The 24,877-nt window shown below is 38.4% G+C and overlaps 1 protein-coding gene across 2 annotated transcripts in view; it reads right to left on the bottom strand.

The window, feature by feature from the left end:
- asphd2.S (aspartate beta-hydroxylase domain containing 2 S homeolog) overlaps window positions 1-23,475 on the bottom strand; it is a 43,340-nt gene extending 19,865 nt beyond the window's left edge. Inside the window, exons 1-2 of one of the 2 annotated variants that reach the window (XM_018244041.2) lie at window positions 23,155-23,475; window positions 3,582-3,722 (exon numbers count right to left, since the gene is read on the bottom strand). The gene's annotated coding sequence lies outside the window, so the exon portion shown is untranslated. The remainder of the gene's footprint in view (window positions 1-3,581; window positions 3,723-23,154) is intronic. The other variant, XM_018244040.2, reaches the window with a different exon arrangement.
- Between the last annotated feature and the right edge of the window lie 1,402 nt (window positions 23,476-24,877).

Raw genomic sequence — 24,877 nt, 5'->3', positions numbered from 1 at the left:
TGCCAGTACAATCGCTTCAGGGAGAGTATTCCGCAACTTGCAACACTTTAAAATAGAACCTGCTTGCTTCTGACCTCTAGCTCTTTGTTCATCAAGAACACTTCTACCCTATTAAGGGTATACATATTTTAATAGTTTTCAAACCCCAAGGGCATAACATTACATTTGTGAACATTTAGCCAACCAGACTGCAAAATTTTCCAGATCACTTTTCAGTGATAACCCATCTTCTCTGAATATCTGGATTCATGTATGCTGCTAAGCCCACCCCCAAAAAACATTAACAAATTGATTAAATAGAAGTTCATGCAACACGAATCTTTGGACACTTTACTAGTTTACTAAAGCAAACTAAAAGTGCTAAAATGGATGCAAAACTGAACTTTTGGTCGATATTATTTTGTATCTATCATACTTGGTCCTTTGCAATTTATGGTAATCTCCAGTGCATCCCGTGGGACAAGTGAATTGGTTGTTAACGCCATTATTAACACAACATGATGGAAGGCACAAAATACAAGCACAAATGCAAGGAAAAAATATGCAGAGCAGTTTGTATGTTGAGCTACCACAATCACTAGGATTTACATTCATACTGATGCACACCAATATGTGTAGACACGACTCTCAATTTGCCCACAATAATGATGAAATTGTATGAAAATGAACTTTCATTTCAAATTTTTCACTTCGCAGTGCAATAGAAAACAATCCTTGTAATGTGGTATACTCTGTCTTAAAGGCCCTTCAGATTACTTGTTTGACATTACTAGATCAATGCATTAAAAGAAAAACCCTGCTTCATGTAAATAAACCATTTTCATAATAATATGCTTTTATAGGAGTATGTGCCATTGGGTAATCATAAATAGAAAACAGCCATTTTAAGAACTACTGCTGCCTCCCGAGATCCTACGATTCACACACACAAACAAACCATACATGTTAGGTCACAGGAGCCAATTAATAGAGAAAATTCTGACTTTTACACCCACACTTCTTCCTGTTACAGTTAGAGCTGCAGTATTTCTGGACAGATGATCTCTGAGGCAGCACAAAGAATATCATAAAATGGGGGCTCAGGGGCAAAGATGTATGGGCATCTTATTAACACAACATGACGGAAGGGACAACATACAAGCAATTAATTGAATACATATTCTTTAATATTCTTTAATATGCCAGTTAATATGATGTAAACTATCTGTTGCTTAAAGGAGAAGGAAAGGTTAAAACTAAATAAGCCTTATCAGAAAGGTTCATCTAAATATACCAGTAAACCCCCAAAGTAATGTTGCTCTGAGTCCCCTGTCAAAAGAAACACTGCATTTCTTTCCTTCTATTGTGTACACATGGGCTTCTGTATCAGACTTCCTGCCTTCAGCTTAAACCTCATTGCCCTGGGCAAGAGCATGCTCAGTTTGCTCTTCTCCCCCCCACCCCTCCCTTCTCTACTGTAATCTGAGCCCAGAGCAGGGAGAGACTCAGGCAGGAAGTGATGTCACACCACATTAATACTGCAGCTCCTTTTCTAAACAAACAGAGAGTTTCTAGAGCTTTTTACTCAGGTATGGTAAAATATTCTACAGAATAAATATAGCATTCTAGCTTGCACTATTGCAGCTAATCTATTGGCAATAAAATGTCTACATAGCTTTCCGTCTCCTTTAAAGGAGAACTAAAGCTTAACTAAAGAAGTAGCTAGAAATGTTGTACATTATGTTTTGGACTTCTGTACTAGCCTAAGGCAACCACAATCCTACGCTAATTCACTAAAATGAGGAGTTTTGTGGTGGGTGCGACTTTTCGCTATCGTTACTTCGGCAATGCGAGCATTTCATAGTGAAGATGCACCAGCGTTCATTACTGCCTAGTGATTTTTCTGCCGGCCGGGAAATTTAAAGTTGTATGGATGTTTTTATGTTGGTGCATGTACTTACAAATTACACTTTTTAAAACACATATCCAGGGAACCTTAATAAAGACAATAGAGTTATTATATGCCCTACACAGGAGCCCTCTGTAACAGTAATGTTCCATATGTTTGCAAATGTATGGGGAAAACTGGTTACCGAAAAAAAGTTCAAGTTAGGTCTTTTGCAGGCAATCAGGCTGGAAAAAGATGCCAGCGTTTTTTGGACTTTGATGCATTTTCGTCTCACAGAATATAATGTAAGTAACAGAAGATTGAGAAAGATCTCGCCACTTTAATGCACTCTGCCTGGTCTGAGGTGGTGAAGGCAACTCTGGGAAACAGGCAACGTTCAGTAACATCCGCACTTTAGTGTTTTGCGGAGTGACGTCCATTTGCCAGATCGAACTGTCTCTTTCACTAGCGCCCGTTAGTAAATTGGCAATGTCCCTGCGGTTGACAAGCTAAATGATGCTAGCGTTAGCCACTTCACCCTTTGGTAAATCTGCCCCATGGATTGGACAAGATTTCCAGCAACAACTTTTTTCTATATAGATCTCATAATGGTTGTGCAGAATGGGAGGATGTAGACGTGGAATAAAATATAATAGGCTGGAAGACCACTTTATTTTGTGTGGCCAAGTTTATAATGGAAAACGAGTGTTTTATAATGCGCACTCCCAATCTGCACTGTGGTGGGTGGTATGTGATGAAAGCTCTGCACAATGGCACCAGGCCAGATCTACACCCTGTGATCAATAAACAGGAAGCCATGACAGAGGCTATTAGCATTCTAAATATCCCTGTTCAGATTGGGGAAAGGGTTGCAAAGGGGTCTCTTTTTGCTGTTCCACATGAATTGTTGCCGAAGAGATGGCTCTTATCTTGCCTCATGGCAGAAGCAAAGTTGTAAATACTAAACCTATGCCCATAAGGATCCCATATACAGTAAAATATACCAAAATAAGCAACTCAACACTTTTTTTTTATTATCACTATGGACTTGTACAAAGGATATACTGCTACATTTCTTCTATTCTATTTATGCCTAAGGTTGCAGTTTTAGTCTTGCCTAAGCATCCATTCATTCACTGATTTCAACATTTAAAGTGTTTAATGTCCCAAAACTATGAGTCAGAACAAACATCAGGGTTCATTTATGCCCCCCCCCCACTCCAGTGCAATTGTGACCATGCCATGGCAAAAGCAGCTGTCACGTTATTGGGGTAGGGAAACCTTCCAAAGCTGAACTGTGGGTAAAAAAACATAACCCAATGCACCCAAAATTGCACTTTGCATGCTGCACTGTATTGTATTAGTAAAGGTGCTATAGTCTTGCAAGGTTATGCAATGAATGGTGCAAAGCTTATGACAGGTCTTGTTACCAATAGCAACCAATCAGCGGGTAGTATTTACTGGTTCCCTGTTTAAAAGCAAATATCTTACTGGTTGCTATGGGTTACTTGGCCTGGCCAAACTTTTTGTGTAATAGGGATGCCCAAGTCAGCCCAAAATCCACAGGTTTACCAGTTGGTTGTCACCTGAAGCAAATGCATGCACCCTATTTACACAGAAAAAGGAAACGACTGAAAAGATATAACCTAAATATAAAATTGCATATATATTGTCATAGCACAGAATATGCAAGAAGAAGCAGAAAGATTCTTACCGCTATTTCTTTTTCTTGGAGTCTGTACATACTAATGCACAACTTGTTGCTAATACCTTTCCCTTCTTGGCTTGGCATGTAGTCATCGCTATGAACAAAAGTCCCCTCCTCTAACTGGAGACTTCAGCATATGTGTGCAGCCTAAACCAAGATGAAAATGAAAATATTATCTTATGGAGATAAAGTGCACTGGTATTTTACAACATATTGAGATTAACAAGGCTAAGAATACCTATTTTTTCACCTACATTTATTGGGAGGCTAAATGCTGAAACGCTTTTTTCAGTTCAGTTGGTTTCAGATAGTTCACCTTAAATAAAGACATTTTCCAAGTACTTTGTATTTTCTATGTATGACCATTTTTCTAATATTGAGGTATAAAGTTTCATTTTTCACTTTCTAAAGCAGCTTTGGGAGGGGGTCGCCAACTCTTTAACTGTTCTAAATTGACCCATTTAGCTGGTACATTTGTTATTTTTAGCCCCGTGGAGCAGAATCCCTGAGTTTCAGGCAGCTGTTAGAATTGATTCAATAGTTGCCAATATTCCAAAGATACTGCTGACAGTTTAGTAGCTTCTGAATTACTGAGCTACCAGACTGAAACACTAGAGACAAGAACATGAAGCTTTAAACTTAGATTTTGGCAAAAACGGTAAAAAAATAAAATGATGGAAAGCAATTGAAAACTGTCTGTTTATGGTGAATAATCTGAAAACAACTGAACTGAAAAAAGTGTTTGGAAGGTGAACAACCCCTTTAATATATCTATGGTAAGGCAACATTAATACAGCCGTATATTCATATAATACACAAAAGCCATAAATATCCTGTAAATTATATAATTATAAACGGTGAGTTCTGATGTCATTTCTGTCACATGACTCACTGAAACTTGTGTATTATAATAAATAAAGTACCCCCAGTTGCAAAATATGAGGATATTAGAAGTTGCCTCGGAGTTCCATTCGGCCTCATGTTTTTATATGGACATGAAACTCCTCGGTAACTTATAATATCCTTGTATTCTAAAGAGGGGGTACTTTATTCACTATATTATCATCATCCTGGTACATTGATGCTGTGCATATGTTTCGGGAGTGTGGGAAGAAACCAGAGTACCTCTCCGAAATCCACACAGACACAAGGAGAACACAGAAACTCCTTACTCAGGTTACACACTGAATGTCACTGGTACTGTTGGTTTTAAAGGGTAAATTGTAAAGATCTAGCTCTCTGCTTAGAAAGCTTCAAGGCAACTAAAGAATCAGCCAAAGTTGAAATTAAATGTTAAAAAAAAATCTGCACATTTACTGATGTAGAGTACTGAAAAGGAAGTATAACTGCTTGGCACTTTATCACAGTGACCACAAATTTAGGGTCACGCCGGGGAGCAGGACACAGGGAAAACCTGGTGGACCCCGTTGACCCAGACCAGATTTCCACTTGCTTCACTGTTGCTGTCGTCCTTCCTTTGCCGTCGCTCCCCCTGTGTTATACATTATATAGGTGGGACCAGAAAAATGGATGTAAAATGAGGGGACACTTGCATCAGGGGATGAACAATTGAGTTTTCACTGTATAGTAATATGCTAAGGCTGCTCAGTTCTTCTACCCTAAGCAAATCCCTTATTAACCCAATCTACACTAGTCGTCTTTATACTAATCCTTTATACTAATACAGAACACAAAACCTGACCCACATATTCCCCCTTCATTTACCACAAGCACAGCACAACCTTCTTTTTAACAAGACCCATTCATGCAAAGCTTTAATATGATCACTCTCAGGCTAAACATGCCACTCTCACCTTTGGAGTATTTAAATTGGTGGTTTACCTCTAAGTTTTAGTATGTTATAGAATGGCTAATTCTAAGCAACTTTCCAATTGACCTTCATTTTTTTCTTTTTTTATAGTTTTTGAATTATTTGCCTTCTTTTTCTTCTTCTTTTACAAAAGGCTGTCGTTAACAGGATAGATTTTTAGTCTGGTCTCATTAAAGGACAAGGCATGCCTCTAGTAATGTTTTTGCCCATCAGTTATGCACCAAATTGATAACTTTATATTTCTGAAAAGCTTTCTCTGCTTTCATTCAGCCGAAATGTCAAGAGCGTTCCACGCCACTATGAAACTGTGTACTTTTTACATTAGGTCAGTGACCCCCATTTGAAACCTAGAAAGAGTCAGAAGAAGAAGGCAAATCATTCAAACACTATAAAAAAGAAAAAATGAAGGCCAATTGAAAAGTTGCTTAGAATTAGCCATGCAATAACATAGTAAAGGTTAATTTAAAGGTGAACAACCCCTTTAAATCTTAATTTAATATTTTGACACAGGTAGCTGCAGTCTGATGCTCTATACTTTCTTGTACTCATGGGACAGCTCTGATTTTTGTAGCAAAAGAAAGTAATAAATAAAAGGAAGTAATAGGACAAATCAGGGGAAAGTTAGGGAATGTTGGAAAGTAGGGATGTACCGAATCCAGGATTCGGTTCAGGATTCGGATTTGGCTGAATCCTTCTGCCCGGCGAACCGAACCCGGATCTTAATTTGCATATCCAAATTAGGGTCAGGGAGGGAAATTGCGTGACTTTTTTGTCACTAAACAAGGAAATAAAAAATGTTTTCCCCTTCCCATCCCTAATTTGCATATGCAAATAAGTATTCGGTTCGGTATTAGGCCGAATCTTTCGCAAAGGATTCGGCCAAATCCAAAATAGTGGATTTCAGTGCATCCCTATTGGAAAGTAATCTCTGATACTCAAAAAAGGTGTCCTTGCTACAGAGTTTCAGGAATGCAATGTCCAACACTGTTGCTTACACCATGAAATCAATACACATTTTCTAGATAGCCAAACCATTGTAGTTTAGGTTGATCAAGGAATAATTCAGACCATGGCAACGCATTTCAAACCAATTGAAAATGCCACTCATAAAGACACACATACACACGCCAAACTGCAGCCTTGCAGAGATATCGTGTACAGCGTACACTCAGGCACTAACTAAGGAAAGTAAAAACTGAGAAACAAGGATGCTGCTTTTATTCTACACATAACATTCAAGCACTTTGTCATGCAAATTCATTTTCCACAATTTGAATAATAGAACACCTCTGTCTCTTTCAGCCTTCAAGTCAATACCATAGTTAATGTATCTGTCATGACCAGTGACGGGATTTTTCCATCCAAAACAAAAATCACAACAGTTTTTTTTTTTTAAGGTTTTTATTTATTAGTTTCATCTTCAACATACAAGGGAAAAAGAGATCAGTCTAGTGGCAGTTAGAGCATACATTGGTTGTTCACACAGGATGATTAGTTCCAAGTCCTCTGGTGTCTGCAGTGGAAGATAAAACCATTTTAATTTAAAACTAGGGTATGTAGCGTTGGGAGGGAGATAGCCCACATAGGTGGGTAATAACCTGATAATCAATAGCCTGGAGTGTGACTGGATCAAGCGTTAAGGCCCATGCACCCTAAATATTTTTCGAATTTGTCTGGGCAACCTCTGCTGATGTATGTTAACTTCTAAAGGGGAAGTGCTTGGTTTAGAAGGAGAATTCAACCCGTAATAAAAAAAACCCTCCCCCCTACCCTGGGTAGATCCCCCCCCCTCCCACCAGCCAACTTGCACCCCGGGCAAATGCAAATTTTTACTCACCCCTCCGTGCAGATTCTGGCCCCTGAGTTCACGGCAGCCATCTTCTTCTTCTTCTTATCCGTTAATATTCGTGTCTTGATGGAATTTTTGGAGTAAATTTCCAGTTCTGAACAACTGCGGATGCGCCGAAAGTCACGGAAATTTCCGAAAAATTCTGAAATTTTTGTGACTTTCGGCACATGCGCAGTTGTTCGGGACCGGAAATTTACTCCAACTGCGCATGCGCCAAAACTTCCTAAAAAGATTGAAGAAAGAAGATGGCTGCCGTGAACTCCAAGGCCAGAATCTGCACAGAGGGGTGAGTAAAAAATTAGGGGCATTTGCCCAGAGGAGGTGGGTCTACCCAGGGTAGGGGGGAGGGGTTTTTTTTTATTATGGGTTGATTTCTCCTATAAGGATTTCCAGCACTTTAAGGTGCGCAGGGTGGGCAGTTTCAAGGATAAGATGATGATTTTCCTGGCATAGAAATAGAGAAGTCTCAGGAGGATACGCCGGTACATATCCTGGACTATGTTCTCCACTAGTCCCAATAGACATGCTCTGGGGATCGCACATTTGGCATGTCTAGTGTTTCTACTGCAAATAAGACCACTTCCCCCCGGAACTTATCGACTAGCGTGCAGGTCCAGAACTGTGTGTTTTTTGGGCTGAAAAACCACCTGTTATGAGAGGTAACAGGCAGTTTCCATTGATGTAAATGACACGCAGCACTGACAGGTGTTGGGAGTTTCATTGCCTACTGAAATCCATTCTGCATGACATTGGCTTAACTGAAAGAGCTACTTGTGGTCACCTCGCTAGCATAGATGGTCAGCGGCTAAGATACTAATGGGGAAAATATGGAATGTCCTAGTACATTACCTATAATCCTAAATTAGATTTTTCTGGCCCATCTATGTTCAAACCATGTATGTTGAGAACCAGTGGAGTATTAAATATTCCAAAATGGATTAAAGGAGAGAATGTTAAGCCCTTGCAGATACCTTTTTTGGATAAACCTCATTGTGAACATAGTGGTAGGAAATGCTTGCCTTAAAGGGGGAACTATTGGGAAAATGAAAATTTAACATAAACTTTGTCGTACTGAAATAAGAAACTACAATCAATTAAAAACTCTGCATTGTTTCATAAATAATCAAGTTTATGTGCATTATCCCAACCCCTGCATGGAGAAAAACAGATGCTGTGAGACAGATAGTGAAGATACACTTGATTATTTCAGAACGCAATAGAATATTTAATTGGTTTTATTTTCTTATTTCAGTATGATGAAGCTTATATTAAATTTTCATTTTTGCGATAGTTCCCATTTAATAAGAGTGCACTACTTAAAAAATTGTAGTTCTTAGTATTCTTCAGAGATGCATTGCTTAGGTAAAAACCCTAAATTGCAAGTTAAAATATCACCAGTCTGATCAACCTACCCAACAAGATAAATAACACATCCTTAACTTATTTGGGATAATACTAATTTTAAAGTCTCACTGGTAATAGGTGACAGGTTTGTTAAACTAACAGTCATAGAGGCAGGCAGGCAATATATATATATTTAATACCTTTAACAGGCACAGATGTGTTAATTAAAAAAAAAAATATGGGTTTTATGATTAATTTGAAAAGGACTTTTATTACACAACTTATGTCAGGGTAGAGTCCTGCAGTGGGTCGAGTACCCGTGGGTTACCCGCAAAAAAAAAAAGCTGGCTCCATGCGGAATTAGGGGAGGATTTTCAGGTGAGGGTATAGCCGCGGGTCGGGTCTTAATTTCTTATCTTATGTAATATTGTCTATATTTTATGCCTTTTAAAGTTTTACAAAACTTGTTTCTGTCCCGCCCACTTTTGATGACATCACTTCCGGTTTGCAGCACCATCACTTCCTGTTTGACGGTGGTCGGCCGGTTGCGGATAAGGTAGTTGGGGGTCCGGGTCGGGTAGCGGATCAAAGTGGCTAAATATGCGGGTTGCGGTTCGGGTCTTAGAAATTGGTACAGCGCAGGCCTCTATGTCAGGGTGACAGGTACCCTTTAATTGAGAAGGTCAGTGTGCAATGGTATAGCTTGAAGGTGCCAGGGCCCCCCAGCAAAAAATCTTCAGACGGCCTGACACATACAGATTCCTATACAGAACTGGCACACACACACTCCCCGACCTCCCAGCCTGCCTGCTTCCCCTGCTCCCTGGCTACAGGTAGAAGAGCAGCTGGGGACGGGGGATTTCTATCACCTTACACAGGTATAGAGGAAGCAGACCCTGATTTCTGGTCCCACTCGCAACTGTGGGGTCTGCTTCCTCTATAGTTAAGCCAGTGTCTGCGTGTCTACATATAGGGAGGTATATCCAGTGTTGCGATTGGTGTTTGCAAGTTCATCAATATGTGTTATGAGATGCTTGGGTGTATGTTAGTTTTTTGACACAGCCACTGATTGTCTGTCTTCTAAATAACCAGTAGCTGCCTGCTTACATCTCTAACATATTTTGTGCTTCACAATAGCTTTATAGGAATATGAAAGCTCTTAAACCCTGATGCCAATACATACATAATACATGCATATAGTTAATTAACCCTACATCTCTCTTTCAATCCATTAACTTGTTGGGAGTTAATATTCCTTTAAAATATCAATATTAGGTTTATCTAAAAGTGGTTAACAGTCCACTTACATAGACATAGTCTAAACATGGTCCACAGAAATAAAATACGAATGAAATGCTTCTAATCAATTCCTATCAAGCATATCCATTCCACACTTATAAAATAATGCTCTGCATGAGAAGATAATCAGGAAGGAATGCTAAATAAGTTGCAATCACTCTCCAGAGTGCACAAATGCGATATGGAATTCTGCTCCTCTAAATGATTATGCAATTAGTCTATATACCTTCTATGATAAATAAAAATTCAAATCAATTCAAAATAATCAGTTTTAATTTTTTTTCCTGCATGGCATATTGCATTTACATAACATAATAAGGTATGTCCTGCTGGAAACATTCAGCCTGATCCTTAAAGGGATACTGTCATGGGAAAAAAATTCAGTTAATAGTGCTGCTCCAGCAGAATTCTACACTGAAATCTATTTCTCAAAAGAGCAAAAACGATTTTTTTATATTCAATTTTGAAATCTGAGATTTTGTCAATTTCCCAGCTGCCCCTGGTCATGTGACTTGTGCCTGCACTTTAGGGTAAGGCCACACGAGGAGATTCGGGGAGATTTTGTCGCCTGGCGACTAATCGCCTGGTCTTTTGCGCAACTATCTCCCCAAACTGCCTCAGCGTTTTTCCCCATAGGCTACAATGCAAAGGCGCCTGCGCTAATGCACACGTGGCAATGCGTTTTCTATAGTCGCCCGAAGTTGCCTCACTCATCCAACCCATCAGACAAAGCCTGAGATCAATGCTTTCCTCAAGGCCCCATATAAATTCTCCATAAATTATTTAGTAGGCAGCAAGAACAAGCAAAAAAAATCAAGGCTGTTCAACATCTCAAATCTATTTGCTGAAAAGAAAGCTGCAACATAGACAACTGTCCACGTAAAGGCCTGACAATAACTCCCCAGGTCATTCAGATATAAACAGCATATGTCTGGTGTACCACAAATGGCAACACACAGGGATTCCACTAAAGGTGGGGGAGTGGACAAAATACTGAACAACTGAAGACTGATAATAGAGGCAGTTCCATAAGAAAAGACATGACGTTAAGAGACAGAGGTTAAGTATTATCTGTATTGTAACTTTACATAGAGATAGATGGTTGGAGATCTATAACAGTCCATCTGTACAATTGAGAATTAGGTCTTGCTTTCTCAAACCCTGTCACCCATTCATTACCATTTTTTAGGGATGCACCAAACCACTATTTGGGATTCGGCCGAATCCCCGAATCCTTGGTGACAGATTTGGCCGAATACCGAACTGAATCCGATTCCTAATTAGCATATGCAAATTTACAGCAGGAAAGGAAAAAGTGGAAAAAACCCCTTCTCTTGTGTGTATCGAAAAGTCAGGTGCTTGCCCTACCCGGTCCTAATTTACATATGCAAATTAGGATTTCGGATTCGGTTCAGCCAGGCACAAGGATTCGGCTGAATCCGCATCCTGCTGAAAAAGAATCTCAACTGAGGCTGTTTATGTGTCTTCACCCCGAGCTACTAATAGTAGCTACTTGTCATGGCTACAAAACGCCAGAAAATACCCTGCCATAGACAATGCTGAGAATTGCCTCTGCTAAAACACATGTAGAGACAGTTATCAGTAAATTATTAGCATTGTCTGTTTTTGTAGCCATGACAAGTAGCTGCTACTAGTATCTATGTGTGTCTTCACTTATTACCCAGTTACATTTCTTACTGATAATCTATTATTAAACCTTTTGTGGTGCCTACACTTGCCCAAATGTGTAGTCAATGAATGCAACATGATGCAGAGGCATCATCTAATTCTGGACCACACCATCCTCCAAAATATGCAAGGATTTGTCCTTGAGTGTTAGAGGTGTGGAGTGAAAGCCACAATCTCCAGTACAGTAAGCCTTAAAGGAATAGTTCAGTGTGAAAATAAAAACAGGGTAAATAGATAGGCTGTGCAAAATAAAAAATGTTTCTAATATAGTTAGTCAAAAATGTAATATATAAAGGCTGGAGTGAATGGATGTGTAACATTATAGCCAGAACACTACTTCCTGCTTTTCAGCTCTTGAAGGGGGGCTACATGGTACATTTCTGTTCAGTGAGTTTGCAATTGATCCTCAGCATTCAGCTCAGATTCAAAAGCAACAGATATGACCCCTTCAAGTCTCTGATTGGGTACTGCCTGGTAACCAGTGGAAACCAAGAGAGTTGAAAAGCAGGAAGTTGTGTTCTGTTATGTGAGACATCCAGTCAATCCAGTCTTTATACATTACATTTTTGGCTAACTAACTCTATTAGAAACATTTTTTATTTTGCACATACTATCTATTTACCCAGTTTTTATCTTGACACTGAACAATTCCTTTAAGCGGACGATTTTAGAACCGCATATGGATTGTCCCAACATTTTTCGTACCATGACAATCAGTCGTTTAGTCGATCGCCCAGGTTAGAAGGTTTGTTGGCTAACGATAATATCTCTGCATGTATTTTCTATCTGATGATACCAGAACAACTAGCATCAGCATTTAATAATCAGCCCTGTAGCATCAGCTTATATTACAGGCCAACTTCATTTTCTGCTGAATAATTTGTAACAACCCCTAAGCTTAGCTTCTCAACAGCTGCTTGGAGCCCACTGTACTTGTGAGTGTCACAGATACTTTCCAAGATGGTGACCCCCTATGACAAGTTTGAAGTCCTGGACCATTGCTGCTGAGAAGCTGAAACTTTAAGTTGGTGCAATAAGTGCATTATATAAAATATGGCATTTTAGCCACATTAATTTTTAAGGTTTAGTTCTCCTTTAAGGAGCATTTGGCAACCAAAATAGCATTATATTGATCTCAGGGTTAGATCAGATCCAAGCTGTGCACAGCCTGAGAAAACTTAATGCCCCCAAAGTGTCTGCATTTAAACCTTAAAGGGGAACTATCGCGACAATGAAAATTTAATATAAGCTTCATCATACTGAAATAAGAAACTTTCTAATTACAATCAATTAAATATTCTGTACAGTTTCTGTTTATGTGTTTATCTTCACTATCCCTCTGTCTGTTTCTCTTCAGGAGTTGTGTGTCAGATAACCATTGACAGATCCTATATATCTTATAGGGGGGGGGGGACTTCTTTTCTCTCTAGAAGATGTATTAGAGCTCACTCTATTAAAATCACCAGAAACCCTGTCTACATGCAGGGTTTGTGCAAAAGTCAGTTATTATATTAGATTTTGTTTGTACTGGAATCAGTTATTTGAATGAGCTCTAATTCATCTGCTAGGAAAGGAAGCCCCCCTATAAGATATATTGGCTCTAACTGTCAATGACAATAGATACTGAGACAGGGATCGTGTACATAAACTTGATTATTTCAGATACCATGCAGAATATTTAATTGATTGTATTTACAAAGTTTCTTTTTTCAGTATGCTTATATGAGATTTTAATTTTCACGATAGTTCCCCTTTAATCATCATATTTGACATAGACGTCATATAATCCTAGGGGGATTGAAATATCAGATATACAGTGATGTAAATGTCTGAATTATATTCAGGAGACCGCTGGTGCTTCATCAGTTATATTTATCTCATTTTGACTGAGCACATCTCATATTACCACCTTAACAGACACAAAATCACTTGATAATATGAGAAGAGCTGTTACTTTACATTGATCCATGCTAATATAATTTTGCCTTATTTTTATCGGACATTTTTCTAGATTGTGATGGTGCTGAGCCGTTCTTTCTATCTCTCTCTCTCTCGCTCTGAGCACCATCAGTGATATTTCACCCAGAAAAACAACTGCACCAAAATGTACTTTCTGCTAAAACTGAGAGCACCGTTTCAACATGTGTATATACAGCAGCTAAATGCATCACACAATCAAGTCTCCCCCAAAGACACACAAAAAAATGTTATATGGACAAATCTTGCCATAGTTCAAGCGCACGAGAGTGAGAGAGAGAGAGAGAGAGAGAGAGAGAGAGAGAGAGAGAGAGAGAGAGAGAGAGAGAGAGAGAGAGAGAGAGAGAGAGAGAGAGAGAGTGAGTGTGTGTGTGTGTGTCAGGGTCAGTACAAACTCCATCCTGTATGCAGTGTCTCTTTCGAATGCGGCTCAATGCAGCAGAGAAATAAAAATGGCTTAACTCTGTGCAAACTCCAAGGAGATGATCAAATCCTCCCCCCCCCCCAGGATAAATAGGAAACACATCACAAAACCAGAACCTAATTAGCTGTACTTAGCTGTACTAACCAAAATGCATGAATAGAGAGTGTTTAACCATTACCCTGCTTTCGAGGCTAATAACAATGCACTGCAGATCTCTCCGATTACAAACTGATTAAAATATTTCATAGCCAGGGTTGCTGCCAGGCATAGGAAACTGCAGGGCATTGTGGGAATGCAGAACTAAATGGTATATATAAGTATATTCTAATTGTAATCAGTTAGGGGTCATACAGTTCTTCAGTGTTCATCTTTTAGGTCAAGCCTCTCCCGTGATTAAATTACAGCACAAATTCCATTACAGTAATACAATGTATGTTTGGAATTCATTGGATCTGTGGTTTTCCATAAAAAAAGGTCTTCCCGTTATTTATCATCTTTTAATTAAAAAAAATAACCCTATGGTATTGTTTTGCCACCAGCTTGGATTCATGCTTAGTTATCTTCAATGAAAAGGAAATCAGTCAAAAATTTGCTCTATGGAAAATGGCACTGCTGCATTTCTGAGCTTCTGGTTTATTGGCTTCCAGATAACAGATCCCATAGATATAATAATATTGGTCACACGCTGCTTAAGTATTTCCCAGATATACCCGTATAGTTTTACTAACTTAACTGGTTTGGAGGTCAGTTTATGAATATGTGGCCAATATGATTAAAAGGTATTTTCATGGATTCCCTGCAGCAAAAGTTACACACCAGGTGCTCATTCTGATGGAAATGTTCAATATCTTCATATCAAAGGTGGTACAGGTACAGTATATCATAAAGGATAATATTTATATGTGTGACATTGTTTAGAAATGGTGGCATTCTCATGAAAAGTCCTCTATGGCATGTGTGGGGTTCTGACTGCCACTGCCCTGGGTGCCATAACTATAACTGTTCCATAATAACCACTTTCAGCATCTCCTGACAGTGCTAACTAGTACTCTAGTAGAGTTTTTGTAGATATTTTTCAATAAATCAACCCGACACACTACTTTTTTTATAGCACGTTGCTTCAATAGATTATAATGCACTGGCACATTCTTGTTTATCATACAATACGTCTCCTTTAATGTACTCTGTAATTAACAAGGATATCTGTAGTCCTGTTGGAATTCACAGACCTGTATAAAATATATTGGTCTTTTAAATAGTCGCCAAATTCTTTGGTGCCATCTAATGTCCTCAGTTACAATGAGAAGTACGGTTCACCTTAAAGTTAACTTTTAGTATGTTATAGAATGGCAAATTCTAAGCAGCTTTTCAATCGGTCTTCATTATTTAATCTTTATAGTTTTTACATTATTTGCTTTTTTTCTTCTGACTCTTTGCAACTTTCAAAAGGGGGTCAATGACCCCATTTAAAAAACAAATGATCTCTACGGCTACACATTTATTGTTATAGCTACTTTTTATTACTCATCTTTCTGTTCAGTCCCTCTCCTATTCATATTCCAGTCTCTTATTAAAATCAGTGCGTGGTTGCTAAGGTAATTTGAACTCTATCAACCAGATTGCTGAAATTGCAAATTGGAGAACTGCTGAATGAAAAGCTTAATAACACAAAGACCACAAATAATAAAAAATAAAAACCAATTGCAAATTGTCTCAGAATATCACTCTCTACACCATACTAAAAGTTAATTTAAAGGTGAACAACCCCTTTAACTCTATCTAAGGATTACATAGTTACATAGTTACATAGTTACATAGTTACATAGTTACATAGTTAAATTGGGTTGAAAAAAGACAAAGTCCATCAAGTTCAACCCCTCCAAATGAAAACCCAGCATCCATACACACACCCCTCCCTACTTTTAATTAAAATTCTATATACCCATACCTATATTAACTATAGAGTTTAGTATCACAATAGCCTTTAATATTATGTCTGTCCAAAAAATCATCCAAGCCATTCTTAAAGGCATTAACTGAATCAGCCATCACAACATCACCCGGCAGTGCATTCCACAACCTCACTGTCCTGACTGAAGAACCCCCTACGTTGCTTCAAATGAAAGTTCTTTTCTTCTAGTCTAAAGGGGTGGCCTCTGGTACGGTGATCCACTTTATGGGTAAAAAGGTCCCCTGCTATTTATCTATAATGTCCTCTAATGTACTTGTAAAGTGTAATCATGTCTCCTCTCAAGCGCCTTTTTTCCAGAGAAAACAACCCCAACCTTGACAGTCTACCCTCATAATTTAAGTCTTCCGTCCCTCTAACCAATTTAGTAGCATATACTATTATTTAAATAATAAAAAGAAAGATCCAAAAGTTGTTTCCCATCACAGTTTAAAACATGATTATGTATGGGAGATTAGACAATTTTCCTGATTTTTCTTGCGTTATACAAAGTTAATTTTGGCTCCTCAGCTGATGCCTCCCTCTCATAAGAAATAGCACAACATGGTAAATCTGTTAAAATAAATTGCTTTGCCGAGAAACACCATTATTGAATATAATTTGATAGGTCCTTGAAGATTAGGAAGGAAAGCACTATTATAAAACATTGTTATACAACCAAAGTCTAAGGGAGTCTGATTTTTAATGTCATTTTAAGTTTTGTTTAATCTCAAATGCTACAATTGACAAAATACGCTTGTAACTAGAAATGCTGTTTTTCTGATACGCCCACTCAGGACCAGCTGCTGTGACTACAAATATTTAATGCTGGAGCATGTAGCAACCCTCCAACCTTTCCTAGCAGACGTTTTATTGTTTTTTTTTCTTCTTCCCAGGAGAAACATAAGGGGCCGATTCACTAACTTCGAGTGAAGGATTCGAAGTAAAAAAACTTCGAATTTCGAAGTTTTTTTTGGGCTACTTCAATCATCGAATGGGCTACTTCGACCTTCGACTACGAATCGAAGGATTCATAGTAAAAATCGTTCGACTATTCGACCATTCGATAGTCGAAGTACTGTCTCTTTAAAAAAAACTTCGACCCCCTAGTTCGCCATCTAAAAGCTACCGAAGTCAATGTTAGCCTATGGGGAAGGTCCCCCTCCAGATCTGCGCTAAATCCTTCGACTTCGATATTCAAAGTCGAAGGATTTTAATTCCTAGTCGAATATCGAGGGTTAATTAACCCTCGATATTCGACCCTTAGTGAATCGGCCCCTAAGTGTCATAATACCAACATGCAAACAAATCCCAGTAAATCACAAGTTTGGTAACATTTTCGCACACACACATTTTATTTTTGGGGGCATCAATACAGGAATAAGAGGAACTGCTGAATTTAAATATTGTTGTAGGACAATAGAAATGTGATGTTGGAGGCTGACTTCATATTCACTGTAGACAGGATAATGTAATTGTCCAGGGGCTTAATCCTGTAAGAGGCAGAGTTAGAGTTTCGCGAGGAAACTTCGGGCGACTTCAGAAATCGAAGTTCCGCGAGTGCATTGCAGCAGGTGTTTTTTCATTGAAGCAGACAGAAGACACGTGGAAGCAGGTCGGGAAGAATCTCCCCGAACCTGCCCGTGCGCCCCTGCCCTTATGGCTTTCTAAAGCAGCTCTGGGAGGAACAGTCACCTATAGAACTGTACATAGAACTTGTTTATATTCTAAACGATATAGTAAATATAGTAGTTTCATTAAAGGCAGTGGTTATAACTGATACAATAGTTGCAAATATTCCACAGATGCTGCTGAGAAATGTATCTACTAATGAAGTAAACTGTTACAGTTCAGAATCTGCACCTGGATTACCGAGCTGCCAAAAATACGAACATTAAACTTGAATTTTGGATAAATGGCAAAAAAAAAAGTATAGAAAGGAGTTGAAAAAAATCTTTATTTCTGGTGTACAATTTGAAAACAGCTGAACTGAAAAAAAAAACTGGAAGGTGATTAAACCCTTTAAATAGAGAATATCATTCCACTTGCAGAAGGGGTAGCAGGTTTACAGAAGCAAATATTTTATAGGCAGCCGTGCACACACATTTGGGCCTAAGTAGCCACAGAATATGTACGCTAACATGAGGGGAAGCTTTGTACCTGTATTTAGGTTGTGTTAAGCAGCTGTCTCAACTTCAAGGTGACTGCTTAGCAGCGGGCAAAAATATATCACTCACTGGTACCGGGGGCCTTTTAAACTTCTCTTATCCGGAAAAAAACATTAAAATCTGTTTAATTACACATTTTCTCAGACCTATAACTGCTAACAATGCACTCTTGCCAGCAGCCGTCTGATCTTTACAGGGTGCAATCCCAAAATAGATAGCAAAGAATTATCCAGTAGCCTTTCCGAGACAATTTGAATAATTCTGAGGTAGATTTTTGTTATTTCCTAGTGAGAGGCGTTTTTCCACATTTATCAAAGGTATCCCTGGAAAAGTACTCCCCCCAACACACTTATCCCTATCCACAGGCCTAATTTGCATAGCAAATATGACAGGAATACCAATTCTGAAGAAAATTTGAAGGCTGCAGTTCTGCAAAAAAAAAGATGGTTGAAGGAGAGACCATAAAAGCTTGTGAATTTAAGGAGAGCATTCATTTTACACCACTTAATCACTTGGTGAACTGAAAAAATATATCTTATCAAAACACTAAGGACATTTATTACAGAATAAAATATGAATTGTGTATTTTTAACAACTGTTTGGTCGGCTTTATTATCTAGAATGCTTGGCAACGGGGTTTCCTGGATATGGAATCTTTCCATAATTTGTTATCACCGTACCATAAGGCTGCTAAAAATCATTTAAATGTGAAATAAACCCAACAGGAATATTTTCCTCCAATATGGATTCATGCAGCTTGTACCATCAGGTACACGGTTTTATTATTATTATAGTGAAAAGGGAAATGATTTTTAAAAAGTAAAAGAATTGTATTAAAATAGACTATTTGGTACATAACTTCTGAAATTCAGAGCTAGAAATATTGATAACGGGTTTACGGATAAGGGTTACACTACAATTCGTTTTTTTTGTAAAATCAATATTATACGTTTTTTCTATAATACTGTACAAGTTTAAAAACTAAATTAGTTCCATTTTTCCCCAATTATGTTTTCCAATAACAACAGACCAGATCTTTGACTTTGTAACTGAAATTCGATATATGAGTTGATACATTTCTCAGTGGCAGACGCAGCCAATGTTATTGTAGATTCAGCAGAATATATAAAATGCAGCAAAAGGTGAAATGTGAGTATTTGTTGATGCTGACGTGTGTTGGTGCAAGACAGTTTTAATTTTTAATGCCGTGCTTACACAAGCAGTAAAAAATCCCTGCTGTCTTCAATTTCTGATAATCATATCTATTAAAGGAAAAATCCATCACACACAGAGTATTTAATAGGAAAGGGTCCTTGCAATCTAAGTGCACCTATTAGCTAAGGGTCACTTGGTATTGGTGCATATACAGTAGTAATATATGTTGGTGTGCAGGTCTGTGCTTAGAAGTATGTTTTTGTGCACATTACTAATTATATAAACACAATTTACTATGCTGCCAATTGGTGGATGATCCCATCACTTAGTCTTAAACAGAAACCAACCAATTAGGTTATGAATTGGGCTGAATATAACCACAAAGTACTTCACTGTACAGGTACGGGATCAGTTATCCGGAAACCTGTTACACAGAAAGCTCCAAATTATGGGAAGTCCATCTTCCATAGACTCCATTTCAATCAAATAATTCAACATGTTAATAATCATTTAATTTTTCTCTCTAAAAAAAAAAAACCAGTACCTTGAACTTTAATCCCAACTCAGATATAAATCCTTATTGGGGGCAAAACAATCCTATTGGGTTTATTTAAAGTTTACATTTTATTTTTTCAAGCAGTCTATGGTATTGAGATCCAAATTACAGAAAGGCCCCTAATCCGAAAAACCCGAAGTCCAGTGTATTCTGGATAATGGGTCCCATACCTTTACTAAAATATAATACAATTCTGTTTATAAACTTAGTTAATTCAAACTCACCTTTCTATAAAAATAGACACAATTAAGGATCAGGTTTATCAAAGAGTGAAATTAAAGCTCACCGCAGTAAAATTCAGATACTCTCTGTTCATTCCGATGGGATTTTTAGAGGGGTATTTATCAAATGATGAACTTTAACTTTCACCCATTGATAAACATGCCTCCAAAGATCCTATAGGACTTTAGCTAGATCAGTCTCTAAGCCTTACTACTTAGTATATTTAATTTGACTTGTTGTCCAAATATTATCCTTCCTTTCCATATCACCATTATATTCTAAAGCACTTTACAGAGTGCTTTGAAAGCACACACGTGACACAAGTACAGGGCCACAACACTGCAAGGCACCAATGCTATCTCCCTGCTGCTGCAAGTAGCAAACTCTAGGGTATACAATATATGGATTGTGTTGGCTGGAGTACATGCAAGAAGAAAGAGCACTGAACAAATTCAATAGCTGCCCCACTATAGCTGTCTAGGCAACACACTTGTGTGAGCTTTCAAGGCTGTACACATATCACATTGTGTTCCATGTGAAAGAATAATAAAGCTATTTCTCAGGTTTTATATATATATATCTATATTTTTGCTTAAGCAGAGCCTATGACCTTCCTAACCATTTCATGTGTTGTTTGTTTTTTGCTTAAATTGAAAGAAAAAAATCTCCATCCTAATCATGGCTTAGTAGCATCATTATCACTACAAACATTACTCAAGAAAACTACATAGGACATAGGACTGAGCAGGGCTACCATGGGGGGGAGGGCAATTGCTCTGGGCCTGGTTGCTTCAAGGGGAGCCTGGGCGTGTTTATTTTAAACCACTGTCCACCAATGGATTTTTAAAAACCTTTTATGGGGGGCACATTTGGCTTAAAAAGACAAAAGTCCATCAGGTTCAATATCTTCAAATGACGAGATGTTACTTTATGACACACACACATTCAAAGATACAAACACACACACACAAATACCACTTCAAATCTAAAATAATAAACTGATAAAAAGAAGTTTTACAAAATGTTTACATCTACAAAAAAATACTTTGTATCTGAAAATGGTTTCACGTGCTAACGGACCTATGTTAATTCCTTCTGACATGGAGAGGTTTTTTTTTGGTGACAACTATGTTACAGTATCTACTACCTTCCTGTACAACAACGGCACCAAGACAAGTACTTTTACTAGAAATCGCATTTCTCTTGTTTTTACAAGTGTCCTTGTCAAAATTAAGGAGAAGGGCTTTAAAAAGTAGAAACAATAATTCAAGCGGAGTTAACAGAGTCACCAAATGCTGTAAAGGAGGTAGTTAACCTTGAAATGAACTTTTAGTGTAATGTAGACTAGAGTATTTCAGTACAATTAGCATTTAGTCTTGATTCTATATTTTTGTGCGCAATTTTTTTATGTTTTGTGCGTTTCTTTAAAGACCTGAATTATAACTGCTTTTCGGTTGCTAGGGCTTAATTACCCCAGCAGCCAGGCAACAGGGAGAATGCAAGACCCAATGCAGTTTTTCCCACACAAAAAAAGCAATTAAAATTGATCCCTTGTAGATCAATCTGCTATTTCTGTAGAACAGTGACCATAACAATCCAATAGCATTATCATCTGGAGACAAACGAAGTTTAACTATTAGAAAAACGATACAATATACATAATGAAGGCTAATTAAAAAGGTGGTTAGTGGTCTATGAATAACACGTACAAATTAATATTAAAGCAATCATTACCTGTAAATATATATTTGTGCTTGTGTAACAATATTAGTGTAAAACTAAAAAAAAAACTATGCAATCTTGGCAAAGTGGCAAAATACTAGCACACCAAGTTGACATAAAAAGTACCAGCAACTGAGAATAGCAAAACCTACAGTATAAAAATAGGAAAAATTATTAAGACCGGTTCAAACTACCCATGACAACAAACAGAGACAATCAAAGAAGCTTCATTTTTCCAAGTTCCAACTACGTCAATACAAAATATATACAGCAACGGGATGCATCCAAGTGAAATTGTGTAGGCCATAATTATATTTAACAGAGGCCTAAATACCATAAAAAAACATTATAAACATTTGCTTGGAAGGTGTTCCTGCCACTGCACCAGGTTAAACCTAATTATATACTTTGCAGAGAAAAATACTGGTTGCTGGATTATAAAGTACAATTTACATCTCTATATCAGTTCACTAATAAGCCTCTGGTTTGGCACAACCCTTTCTCCTTAAATTACATCACAGGGTAATAACCAGCAAGTGGATTCCCTGGGTAAGCGGCCCATGCTGCATTACTACATAAAGTGAGCTGCTATTCCTGAGAGAGTCATTACATCGGTGATGTTGCAACTATCACAAAGACGGAATGCACGAATTTTCACGTTAATTCTGGCTTCTTGCAATATATATCAGAAACAGATCAGATTATAATATATTTGTGTGTATGTGGGGGGATATTTAATATACACAGGGCCCAAACCTATCCGATTACTAACAGATAAGGACTACTGAGGAGGACCTGAACCCTCTGCAAAGAGCTTACGGCTAAAGGACTGCTGCAATTGCTCTACCTGTTTAGCATATGTATTACACTTAATCACCCACAAAAAAAACAACTACTATTCAGTGGCAAAGGGCATGTCTGCTGGCACCGGCATGAAGATCAGCATACCAGAAGCAAATTGTACATGCGGATTCAGCCCCTGCCTGAGTTTCATTATGTAACCTAGAAAGTGTGCCTGTAATGCCAACTGCAGTGCTTCTAAATGAAACCCTTAAGAGCAGTTTGCCCGTGAGAATATAGTCTGACAGTGGGAGCTGTACCCAGAGCTGCAAGTGTCAGTTTAATGGAAAGGATGCAGATGTGTCAGTAGCTTCATAAACCCTCATAAAAAGCAGCCACCCCTGTATGATCATCTCTAATAAAGAAATGATGTCTCCTTATGCGTAATATTTATGTCTGCAAAGGCCCAGCATGCGATCCATACACACAGAATGATAGGGGGGCAGTTGTGCATCTCACATCCACAGAAAGCAGTCACATTAACATTTCCCAGCAGTAACAGCATTGAAAAGAACATGCATTTTATTATCCCTGGAAGGCTGGCAGTTACTATACCTTCTATCTATGCTCTGTGCTGGGGAGCAGATCTTCTCACTCTTGGCATGTCTCACCTTGTCATTCGCTTTTTTCAACACACTCATTTAAATACGTACGTATATTGCAGTAAAAAATCCCCTAACCAACCTGCTGCATTATCTCCGGCTCACACAGAGCCTTTCCATCCAGCCTTGGCTCCGAGCCGCAAGGGAAGCCGGGAGATGTAGTTTTAAAATTCTGAGCAGTTTCTGTTTTTCTTTTCCTGTACTGCGTTCAGCCGCATAAATCTGCCTGTGCTGGCGAGCTAATGTAACGAGATTGACATGAACTCTAATGAGAATCAGCCAGGCGTCTTTAAGGTGCGTAACATAGGCAGGAACAAGAAGAAAGAAAACTACAACACCCAGAATTCATAGCGCTGGGAGTTGAACAATGTGGCGGTGAGCTGGCACTGGGAGTTCTGAAAGACCTCCATCTACAGTGCCCCCTGCAGGAAATTTAGGCAAGTTTGAAGCCGACTACATAAGACATGGATTTGGAATCAATAATTATTGATCTGTGTGAGTAAGGAAGATGACACGAAATGCCGACTTTAAGCGAATCAATAAAAATACAATCATCATAATATATTTCATGGGGCAGAGGCTTTTTTCCTCTCATTCTACTGGGGCTGTCTGTAACTCATGCAGTACTTTTCTGTGCTATTAAACTAGCCCAAGTGAGGGAGCCTAAATATCTTTGCTGCTTCTCCCATCTTTTAGCTGGCTCGGGGTTGCCAGGTAGGCAGGTTTATAGACAAATTGGGCTACTTTTAAAACTTAGTGGCTGGTCTTAAAAGTCCAAACCCGCCAATGTACTGATTCTGCTGGTTTTGGAAGTTGCAGCAAGTTTGGGCTTTCAAAATTTTGTGTTATTTTTAAAATGACTTTTGGCTAGTTTTTTGGCAACCCTTTTAGCGTTAAAGGAAAATTCAACCCGAAACTTAAAAACCCCCACCCCTTACCCTACATAGACCCCCTCCCTCCTCCCCCCAGCCTAGCTGCTACCCCAGGCAAATGCCCCTAACGTTTTACTTACCCCTCGGTTCAGATTCAGGAATCAGAGTTCATGGGCTCCATCTTCAGCTGCTTCAGTAAACTTTGTAATGAGACCAGCGTTTTTGGCAATTTTCGTGAGTTTCATCGCATGCGCAAAACTGACAATTGCTCCAACTGCGCATGCCCCGACATGCCGGTCTCATTATGAAGGTTTCTGAAGAAAAGAAGATGGCACCCGTGAACTCTGACGCCTGATTCTGCACCCAGGGGTAAGTAAAACGTTAGTGGCATTTACCCAGGGTAACACTTAGAGGGTTATTTATCTCAAGTCTGAATTGATCTCAATATTTTATGCTACAAACGCCAATCAAATCCGCTCGGGCTTTTAACGCTTATTTATTATTACATTTTCCTGAAAATTCAGAAAACTTTGGGGTATTGCACGAAACCCAGCGCACATCAAAAAATCATTGGGACTTCTCCCATTGACTTAAATGCAACCTCGACAGGTCTGAGATGCCAGATTTTCAGATTCAGACTTTCCATCCTCTGGGTTTAATAAATTCAGAAAAATTTGTAAAGTCCAATTTTATAAAAAAAAAAAAAATCACACATTTTTCGTGATTTTTGCATTCGGAGTTTAGTAAAAAACCACCTTAGGCGTAGGGGGAGGGGGGAGGAGGGATGGGGGGTCTATGTAGGGT

The sequence above is a fragment of the Xenopus laevis genome, chromosome 1S, assembly GCF_017654675.1.
Source record: "Xenopus laevis strain J_2021 chromosome 1S, Xenopus_laevis_v10.1, whole genome shotgun sequence".
Lineage (NCBI taxonomy): Eukaryota > Metazoa > Chordata > Amphibia > Anura > Pipidae > Xenopus > Xenopus laevis.
This window is presented reverse-complemented; position numbering and strand designations above follow the sequence as displayed.